The sequence below is a fragment of the Rhineura floridana genome, chromosome 1 (genome assembly GCF_030035675.1).
Source record: "Rhineura floridana isolate rRhiFlo1 chromosome 1, rRhiFlo1.hap2, whole genome shotgun sequence".
NCBI classification, from domain to species: domain Eukaryota; kingdom Metazoa; phylum Chordata; class Lepidosauria; order Squamata; family Rhineuridae; genus Rhineura; species Rhineura floridana.
The window spans coordinates 64,600,006-64,610,927 of NC_084480.1; the positions used below are offsets into that span (position 1 = coordinate 64,600,006).

The following is a 10,922-nucleotide window of genomic DNA, read 5'->3' on the forward strand; positions in this document are numbered from 1 at the left end:
AAAAACAAGTTCCATATATGGATATGGAAGCGAGGGGACGTTACCAGAAGAAGATGGGCAGGGATTAAAGTGATGTAATTATGATGATATTGATGCATGAATAATTAGTAAAACAAAGTTGATAAAAGACTTGGTTGTGCCTAGCTGAGTCAGAACTAGCTTGCTACTTCTCCATGTGCACGTGTTAGAAATAAATATTCTCCATTCTCCATCTTGTTTCGTTTGTTCTTGAGCTCTATTGAGTAAGTATTTTGAAGCGAACCCAAGCCACTAGACCTCAAAAAGGGGCTAGGGCATTTTGTTTATAACAGTTTGTCAGCGCAACTGTCAAAAATGTGTGAAGAGAAGATATTTGCCTGGAGGATGGTGAGCTCAGTTACTTCTTGGCTCATGTGACTGAGACCCAGCTTTCACTAAAGCAGTAAACCTGTGGATAGGCTGTGCCCCTTCAAACTATAGATGGGGGTTCACATCCATACAAAACTAATTCTTTGCACATAGAAGACTAACATGTGCTAGACTAGAACCCTTTCACCTAGTTTTATATATGGAAGGATAACTTTTTCTCTCTCTTTGTATGAAAGAGAGCAACTGAAAACTGCCAAGACAAGATAGGACAGAAGGAAGAGAAGAAAGGGTTTGGAAAGAGTCAGAAGAAAAAGGGCGATTGGAAAATGACCCCCCTTGAATGTATTTTGCAAAATTTCTCTGAGTTTAAGAAAAGTGTTGTCTCTTCTGGAGGGCCGGTCCCGAATGAAGAGCAGTTGTCAATGTTTTGTAATGAAGCATGGGTGGAGCTGGGTATTGATTGGCCACTGGGAGGAACGTTTAACTTCACTAAGGCTCGGCAGTTGGAAGCTACCCTCTTTAAGATGCTGCCAGGCGAAACAACTTTGTGGTGGCATGCATAGGGTTAGAAAGAGCCATCTGCCCAGACCCCCCCCCCCACAAGAATGTGCGCTGATAAAGGCGCGGGCTCAATGTAAAATTAATGAGGGGAAGAAATTGGAAATTAAGCCCCCAGTCTTTCAGGCAAAGCCACTAGTTTAAACTCCGTCACCTCAAATTCAGCCCCCAACGTTTTGGAACTTTGTCTGTGTAAAATCTAAATACAGACTGTGCCTTCTCATGAAGTATTTAATCTGTCTCTTTAGTAGCTTTAGCAAACTTGTGATTTGCCCTATTTGTCAGGAGCAGCCTTAGTTTCCAGAACACACACACATGCATAACATCACCAGACTTTCATGCCCTCCTTGGCAGGAGAGATAGAGGAAGGGAGGTTTTTGAGGAACATCAGAGCTCCCACACATAGCATAACGCCTGAAAGGCTGCAGGGACACTGGGTCTCGGTGTAAAACCTTGAGACCAGATTCCTTCCTGGTTTTGGATCAGAGCCCGCATGGCTTCAGCTGTATTCAACTGCCTGCTCTGGGCATAGGAGAGGTAACAGGATCCTTTGATTTTTTTAAGTTTAAAGTTATGAATGGTTAGGAGAGGAATGAATGATAGCGGTTAATCAAGATGTTAAGGTGTATGTCACTTGTCTGTGTTCCTAGGTTTAGTTTCAGACATCTCCGGCAAACAGAGAGGTTGTAGCAACATGGGGGCAGGGTGCTAGGTAGTAAGAAGAAAGGGAGTTGGGATTGTTGTACTGTTGTGTGTTTTGTCTGTCTGTGGTAAAAACAGTATTTTGGTTTTTCTTTTGGAGCTCCTTTTCATTATTCTGGTATAGCGTTAAGAAATTTAGAGTAAGTATGTTGTGGTATTTATGAATGCAACTTTAATTGTCTCTCTTTCTTGTATTTTTGTGTGTGTAAGATTTGATTATATTTATCCATGGTGGGTCATGGTGAGAAGAACGTTTTCACCTAATGTTTTATTTCCTTGGGGGCTTCCTTCTCTATTGAATTTCTTAGAGTTGGAATCTCCAGTCTGTGTGTACAGTGAACTGATTTTTTGTTCTATAATGGTTTAGAATTAAGTATGATAAAATATAGTATGTTGCGAAAAAGAAGTGTATGAATCGAGTACTCATGTGTGAATGTGTGAAGGTTTCTTGAAATGTCTATTGTTGTTTAAAGAACCTCTGTTCCTTTAGTGGTCTTTGAAGTAAAGTGTGAAAGAACTTGCTGTGTTTGTTTAAGCAAGTGATTAAGAGAGCTGAGGGAAGTATCTTTCAGTGCTTGATAAACGGGAGGTTTGAGTTATAGTGAAAAGAGAATAATTTCTGCTCTATAATGTCTAAGTTTCCTTTACTTTGTTTAATTTATTGGGTTGCAGTTTGCCTTTTGTGTAAATGCGTGTTTAAAAATTACAGCTCCTCCTTCTTTCCCCCCCACTTGCCTCTAAACAGCTAGAGGAATGGCGTACTTTCAGCCCGGTATATTTATCTTTCAATGCTTGATAAATGTTTCTGTGCACATAGATCATGATTAAATTACAGGAATCAGTTCCTGTCTGACCCAAGATGTTTTTGCTGGTACCTGCAAGGGGAAATTATGTATTTTTGTATAAGGTTAAAAGTCTATTGCTAACTCTTTTATTACTTCCTAAGGGAATTTCCTCCTTTTGGCACTTTGACAAGGAGGCATAGTTCTGAAGTATTTTTATGTAAAAGCTTTTTGAAACTCTTGTTGCCACCCAGTTATAGAGTTAAAGATATTGAGAGGTTTAAGGAATGTTAACACTTCAGATTAAAAGTTAAAACAGCTCTTATGCTTTTATAATAGGTGTTTTAATTGATGATTATGCTTTATTTTTTTTATACTAAGATTGATTGACTGTGTTTTTTTAATTATGTCGATTGATTTCAGTCAGGCCCAATCCCAAGGAGAAAGAGGAAGGGCCTCATTAATTATTGTGTTGTCTGTTATGTAATTATTCTCCAGTTTGTGTATATAGTGGACTAATTTTTTTATTCTACAGCAGTTTAAAATTGTTTTGTGTTGATGTTTGTTGTCTAATGCATGGGCATAGGTTTGCCAAAGGTGATTTAAGTAAGTTAGTTTGAAGGCAAGAATATATGCAAGGTGGATAGAGTTACGAAGAAAAGGTGCAAAGTATGTTGCAAAGGAGTTGAGGGAAAAGGTGAAGCAAAGGCTTGAAAGGTTTTATTGACAGCAAACGAATGAATCTGACAATTTAACCCCTCCTTTCTCTAGTCCTTTTTAACAAGGGTATATAAATTGACAAATGATGACAATGATTTTTGGTAAGTTGGCAACATGAGGCCATTGACTATATGCTAGAAGTCAGCAAAACTGAGTAATACAATGAATAAGTCAGAGTTTGCTTATCTATATCAGTGTAAAAGTACAGAGCATGATTAACCCCCACCTTTGGAATTTGTGTTTACTGCCAACTTCTTGTGCTCAAAGTGTATATCTGCTGTAGTGATTGGGGCTCTCATCCAACAGGAAACAAACCTGTAATTTTAGTGTAATAGGGCCAGTTGTAAGATTGGGGCATACAGGATGTGAATAGTAGGTTTTGAAACACATAGAAAGACAGTGAACAGGTTCAAGAGTCAGTGGTTATTGGCTTAGTTTTCACACTGAAACTTGTTCTCTTGCATGTGTATGTTTATAACCCCTCCTTCTTCCTCCATTTGGTGGGCAAGTAGCCAAGAGTGCAAGGAAGCTCCATGCAGCCTGATATAATTTTGTTATTTTTTTTATGCATTAGTATATGATTAAAAAGTCTAATTCTTTTTATTTAATTTGTTTTTTTTAATTATAGGATGGAGCGGAAGCATATGCTATGATGGTTGTTTTGATTTTATATAGGAATAGCAGAGAATCGCCTGGATCTCTCTTTAAGTCATTTTGATATAGTGTTAAGAAATTGTAAGAAGTTTTTTTATTGTCTGATTTAAAGTATAAGTATTTTCTTTGAGTTTCATTGAAGGTATAAGTTTTGTAGTTAAGCAGTGGAAGGACAAACCACCTGATATGTTTTCTCCCTCCAGTCTTAGTTGTGTGCATGCATCCTGAATTCAGGACTTTATTGCCTAGGAGGTACAGTAATATGGTATTCTTTAATGAGCCCAGTTTAAAGGGTGTAATATGTTTTGTTTTAATCATGCTAATTCTTTACAGCCGAGTTATGAACAGCTGGAAGAATTTTATTTTGAAGATACAAAATGTTTTCTTTTTATAACCAATGCCGGCTTTTATTTCTCTTTCCTTATATCTGTTACAGATAGAATTGTATTTGTAAAGAGAAACTTAATTTTTCTTTCTAGGGCCCCTTTTCTTTGTTTCTTTCAGTATTTTTGTGTTTCTTTAGCAACCTCTGTATATGATCAGAGGCTAGAGAAACTTGAAGGCCTTTAGAATGTGTAGTTATGTTGTGTGCCTGTCTGTTGCAACACGGTATTTTGGTTTTTTGTGCACTTTTGAGAAGTCTCATTTGTAGCCATGAAGGTATTATTTTTATATTTTCCTTCCTGTGCTGAATGATTTGCTAAGGAAGCATTAACCCCCAAAGAAACTTTTTGTGTGTGTGTGAGACACAGGAGATTTATTGCAGGTATTTTGATTGGAGCCTCATATGAAGTTGGTACCAACGTATTGGGCCTTTATATAGCTATGCAACAAATGTGCTATTTTTTAGCATGTGTTAACAGCATAGAGGCCTGCTTAATGGAACTATTACCAATGGTCTGTGTATAAGGTTGCAAAGGTGCAAAAATAAGGGTGTATGAGAGTTTCACCCCTCCTTTTCTTTTAATAGAGATTTGTTTTTAAATGATGAAGGTTAAGTTATATGATATGTACAGATGTATGTAGAAGATTAATGATGTGGAATAACAACATTATAATTTAGTGTTTGGTTATCTATGTGAGGACATGTATGAATTATACACATGTTTTCATACCTCATTCAAATAATGAGTGATTCCATATTGGGTCTTATAATGTGAGAGAATGTTATAGATGCCATATAGAAGAGTGTTTGAATTAGGGTTTGTCTTTAATTATGATCAAATGGATATGTAAATCTTTGAGGCTAAAGAAAAAGCTCCTGAGGAAAAGATATCAAGATTATTTATATTATGCATTACATTATATTTCATGAATTTTATGAATAGCATTGTAAGCAGTTAAAGCAAAGAAACACAGATGCCCTCTCAACTATGGAACCCTGATGCTTTGTTTTCCTCAAAAGGATTGTTTTTAAAGGACCTGATGGATTTGGATTTTTCCAGGAGTAACTAAAGGCTGTTATTGCCTCTGCCCATGTCAGTGGGAGAAAAGGCGTTTCTAATAAGTCACACGGGGGGAGGTGGTTCTGAGAAACACAGTCTTCATACTTTTTCCTTCCAGAAAGAAAGCTACTGCAATGAACTTTTTTTTTATATCATTTGAATTTTTGATTAGCATCAGCAACCCACAGACTGATCGATTAACTATTTGATCTCTTGAAGATGAACTTTGTACAAACCTGCACTGTGTTTCAAGACTATATTTGTTTTACTTCAATTATAATGTTGAATGTAACTATTTATGCATTGTGTTTTATGTGATGATTTAACCATTGGCTGTTTTCTTTATATAGCTTAAGTGTTAAGAATGTTTTGCTTTTGGGATGTTTTTGGCCTTTTAGATCCATTGGATGGAGTCTACAGAATTTGGCTATGGATGTCAACACCATAAGAATCTAGGAAGATGATAGTTTGGAATCCCATCAAAATTGCTTTTCTCTTAAAATGATTGTTGTATTTTATTGCTCTTTTACGCTAAGTATTAAATCAAGTATATAGGTGCGTGCATTTTGTGATTATATTGTTATTGATGAGTAATATGTGATTTTTCATTCAAAGTCCCTGTATGAACCATCCAGAGAATAGACCTGTTTCAACACCTCAAACTCATTAGCTAATTTTCAGAAGTTACTTTTTCATTCTATGTACAGAAACAATTGGAAGCAATTAAAAATGGGAGAGCAAGTTACACTCTAGATAGCACATGATTGCCATACAGTCACATTATAGATAAGCATTCACAGATATAGGCATATGGATGACTTTGAATTCCCTGTTTGGTTGGGGAGAAGGCGCCAAAAGAGGTCTAACCCTTATAATGCACCCCATTGTGGTGATTTTGGTATCTGGCCCTTGTAATATGGATCTATCTTATGGCACAGTTATACCCTGGAAGTCAGCATTGGAGCCTAGGGGCAGAACTGTGAAAGGACTATACGTCTACATTTCAAAGAGGGGGGAGTGATACAGCTTGGCTAACCCCATTTTGGTTGAAGTGGAACCCAGGAGGTGTAAGGCCAAGAGCTATAGCTCCCACCCCATTCTCACATACCCCCAACTGTTTGTATGGCTGGTAATGCGTTCTAGAGGTTTGTGCGCAGAAAAAGCAAGGGCAAAGTTAAACGTTGTTGCATAAATGTTATTCCTTGGCGTGTATACTCCCTACATACAGTGAATCCCAGTGGTCGTTAGAAAGAGTTTTAGTTGTTTTTAGTACCAATTAAAAGCATACATGCAGATATACTCCACAGGCCCGAATGGAAAAGAACTGAAATTTCAAAAATAAAATGTTAAGGATCAGCCAAGCACGAAGATGAAGTTTTCTGGCCTGAATTAATGGAAAAAGCATTCAAGACAGTGATACAATTTAGAAGTAACTTTCCTGTGTTAGCTATTTAAGCAAAAAGGTAGTTCAACCATTTAGTTGTAGCAAAGCTCTCCACAAAAGGAAGAAGCCATATGAAAGTAAACTTTCAAGGGCTTCTTGAGGGGGGAATTGTGACAATGGACTTTATTTGTTTGAATTAAACAAATGTATTTTGCTTATTTGTTTGCTTAAAGTAAAAAGTGTTGGGCCTGTTTGAAACTGTAGCACAGTATGACTTGTTTGTGTGCTAAAATGCTGACAGTTAATTTACTTGTGTGTGTGTTAGAAGAAATGCTAATTTGCTAACTTGCATTTTCATTGTTTGTTTAAAGCTGCGTTTGCAAAAATAAGGTCTCAGGCTTTAGTTGCAATGTCCACCTGCATTGAAGAAAAGTATCAAATATTGTTGCAACATTCAAGGTGGAATAGTGTGAAAAACAAGTTCCATATATGGATATGGAAGCGAGGGGACATTACCAGAAGAAGATGGGCAGGGATTAAAGTGATGTAATTATGATGATATTGATGCATGAATAATTAGTAAAACAAAGTTGATAAAAGACTTGGTTGTGCCTAGCTGAGTCAGAACTAGCTTGCTACTTCTCCATGTGCACGTGTTAGAAATAAATATTCTCCATTCTCCATCTTGTTTCGTTTGTTCTTGAGCTCTATTGAGTAAGTATTTTGAAGCGAACCCAAGCCACTAGACCTCAAAAAGGGGCTAGGGCGTTTTGTTTATAACAGTTTGTCAGCGCAACTGTCAAAAATGTGTGAAGAGAAGATATTTGCCTGGAGGATGGTGAGCTCAGTTACTTCTTGGCTCATGTGACTGAGACCCAGCTTTCACTAAAGCAGTAAACCTGTGGATAGGCTGTGCCCCTTCAAACTATAGATGGGGGTTCACATCCATACAAAACTAATTCTTTGCACATAGAAGACTAACATGTGCTAGACTAGAACCCTTTCACCTAGTTTTATATATGGAAGGATAACTTTTTCTCTCTCTTTGTATGAAAGAGAGCAACTGAAAACTGCCAATTATAAACTAGAGCAGTATAGGCCAGACTAAGGATGGGAGATAATGTTGATTTTGTTTGCATTTTAATGAGAAACTAACACATTGGCACAGCTTGAACCAATATGTAAACAAGGATGCTTCAAAAATCACCCTTCTCCAGCTGCCGCAACGCAGTTCTCCAACCAATGTGTACAAACATACATATGTTAGTGCATTTAAATATATACATTCATGAACAATAATATACAAAAATGTAAAGGAATATTGCTTGCAAAAAAACTTTATTTGTCAAAAACCTCTTACAGTGTGTAGATGAGAGTAAACGCATGGTAAAATGTCAATGAATGTTTATGTTTTTTTAAAGAAGAAAAATCACGAATTGCTTCAGAAATGTGGAGAACTGAGTTTAAGATTGGAGAAACTGAGAAACTGAAACAGAAATTGACAGATTTGTTCATCCCTTGGTCAGACAAATGTTTATACTCTCAGTGAGACTAGGTCTGAGGGTTGAAAGCTTCATGGGTGTATCTCCTGAGCAGTGTGGGGGGAGGGGCGGGGGAGTCAAATGGGGTTCAGTTTGGGATTGTGGCACTGGAAGAGAGTGGGTTAAACCTTCCTCCTGTACCATTTTTCTGAGAAAAATGGCTCTCCCTTCTCTCGACCCATCTGGGGAAACTTTCATATACCCATGAGTTTCCCCTGGCAAACAAAGAGACTTTTTTAGGGGGGGGGCATCACTCAGAAAATGCCGTGAGGAATAGGGATACTCTGAGAATATCCTGAGATATTCTGGTCTCAGGCCATTCAAGGTTTTCACAGTCAAAATCAGCACTTTGAATTGAGCCAAGAAACAAACTGGTAACCAGTGAAGCTGGTAAATGATCAGTGTAATATGTGATCTGATACACAGGCCTCAGTCAAAAGTCTGTCACAGCCAAAAGTCTGCCACAGCTTCAAAATGTCTTCAAAGCCAGCCCCATCTAGAGTGCATTATAGTAATCTAATCCAGAAGTGACTAGAGGTTGAATGGCTGGATGGTGAATATACAAACTTAAGAGGATCCTCACAGCTCATCTTACAGGTTATGAGAGGATATTGTTTTAGTATCAGTATGTTAAACCCAAGATGCTAGGTGGGAAGTACCTGAAGACTTTTGATTTTTTTTTTAACTTAAAAAAAATCCTAGGCAAATGTAGATCTGGTGCTGTTCTCCTCAGAACTCATCCATGGCTTTTACTGTGGAGTTCAATACTGCTCTAATTGCCATAATCCTGTTCTGGTCATGCTGGGACAGTGGCTTAGATGGCTTCGGTACAGGGGCCTGAAAAAGATATTAGTTGACCCCTCTTCCTAAATAGGGGGGTGGTTTTATTCCTCTTCTCAAATGTTAGTGGCAAACAGGTCACCTGAATCTTTTGCTAAGAGTAATTGTGATCTGCAAGCCTGGGAAATATCACTTCAACCATAAACTTACTACGATGCCATAGGCAAGCCACTAACTCTCAGCCTCACACCTACAAAATATGGCCTACCTTATAAGGATGAATTGACTGCAAAGCAACTCTTTCCTCAGATTCTTCCAGAACAGCCAAATTTATTTAATTATTATTTGATTTATATCCTGCCCTTCCTCCCAGTGGGAGCCCAGGGTGGCTTTATGTGCAAAATGATTTGGCATTATGTGCCAAATGATATATGGCACATAAAAGAGCATCAAATCAAACTTCTCACTCAAAAATCAGCGCTATAATGCTATCCATAGCATTTGCCCTTCCTTCCTACTTGGCTTGAATATCTTATTTAAGAAGCTATCAGCACTGAAGCAACCAGTTCATTCAAAGGCATTTTGAACAATGCCTGAATTAATCAACCATCAGGCCAACAGTAAAAAGAAAACAATATATTTGAAGATCTCTGCCTTCTTTTAAGGAGAAAGGAACTATAGGGCAAGGAGGCAGTGGCAGAATGGACATGAAGAACTGTGGAGTGCCTGCAGGAGGAAGGGGACCACCATCGCCCAGGGAAGGAGGAGAGCCATGTGCTGCTGCTGTCTGCCTGCTTGCTGCTGCTGCTGCTCAGCTACCACCACTGCCCTCTCCCTGTTGGACTTCTGCTCTGCAGGTGTCATGCCTTGCAGGACCAGGCCCCAAGGTACTCAGCCAGCTGTTGCTGATATCATCCACCTGTCCCTTCCCTGGAGGCAATACATAAGCTGGCTGGCTGAGGTGGCTCCTGCTTTGCAGATTGCCTGGTTTATTGCAGGTCTTGAGTCATGTGCCTGGGAGAGAGGACTCAGAGCCAAGTGGGGAGACTTGAGGGGCCCCCAATTAATGTAGTGATGGGTAGAGGGAGATATGGCATTGTGAGGAGGACTTGCCAGGTAAGGGGAATGTGGTCCAGGCAGTTAACGACTGTGTCTTGTTCCGGTCCTCCCCACACCCGCAGGTTTGTTGGTTGCCCTATCAGCCAGCTCTCAGACCTCCGGATGCTGCTCCTAAATGCCAGATTAGTGCATAATAAGATCTCCCTCATTCATGATTTAATTGTGGATGAGGCAGCCGATCTGACATGTATAACCAAGATCTGGGTGGGTGAGCAGGGAGGAGTCAGTCTCTCCCAGCTATGTCTGCCAGCGTACCTGGGTCTGCATCAGGGTAGACCTGAGGGGAGGGGAAGGGGTTGCTGTGGTCTATAGGAGCTCCATCTTCCTCTGCAAGCACCCTGTCCATGTGACTACTGGTCTGGAGTGTTTGCACCTTATGTTGAGTCAGCGGGACAGACTGGGGATCCTGTTGGTGTACCGTCCACCCCGCTGCCCAACAGACTCCCTAGTTGAGCTGACAGAGGTGGTCTCGGGTGTACTGTTGAGATCCCCCAGACTGTTGGTTCTGGGGGATATCAACATCCATGCCAAGGCCACCTTATCCGGGGCAGCTCAGGATTTCATGGATTCCATGACAACCATGGGATTGTCCCAATATGCCATTAGCCCAACACATGTAGCAGGGCATACTCTAGACTTGGGTTTTGCAACTGGACATGGAGATGGTGATCTGAATGTGGGGGGCCTGACATTAGTCCCTCTGTCATGGACAGATCATTGCTTGCTGAAGTTTAGACTTACAGAGGCCTTTCCCCTCTGCAAGGGTGGGGAACCTATTAAGTTACTCCGCCCCCAGAGACTAACTGATTCAGATGGTTTCCAAAGGGTTAGGGTTTCTGGAGAGTTTTCCGGCTGATAGGGCTGGCGTTCCTGTCGAAACCTTGGTTGA

The 10,922-nt window shown here is 39.6% G+C and overlaps 1 long non-coding RNA gene across 1 annotated transcript; it reads left to right on the forward strand.

The window, feature by feature from the left end:
• The first annotated feature begins 728 nt into the window (after positions 1–728).
• Positions 729–7,274, forward strand: LOC133383085 (uncharacterized). The gene is made up of 2 exons (XR_009762168.1): positions 729–5,764; positions 6,965–7,274. It is a non-coding gene; the product is annotated as an uncharacterized LOC133383085 (long non-coding RNA).
• The last annotated feature ends 3,648 nt before the right edge of the window (positions 7,275–10,922 follow it).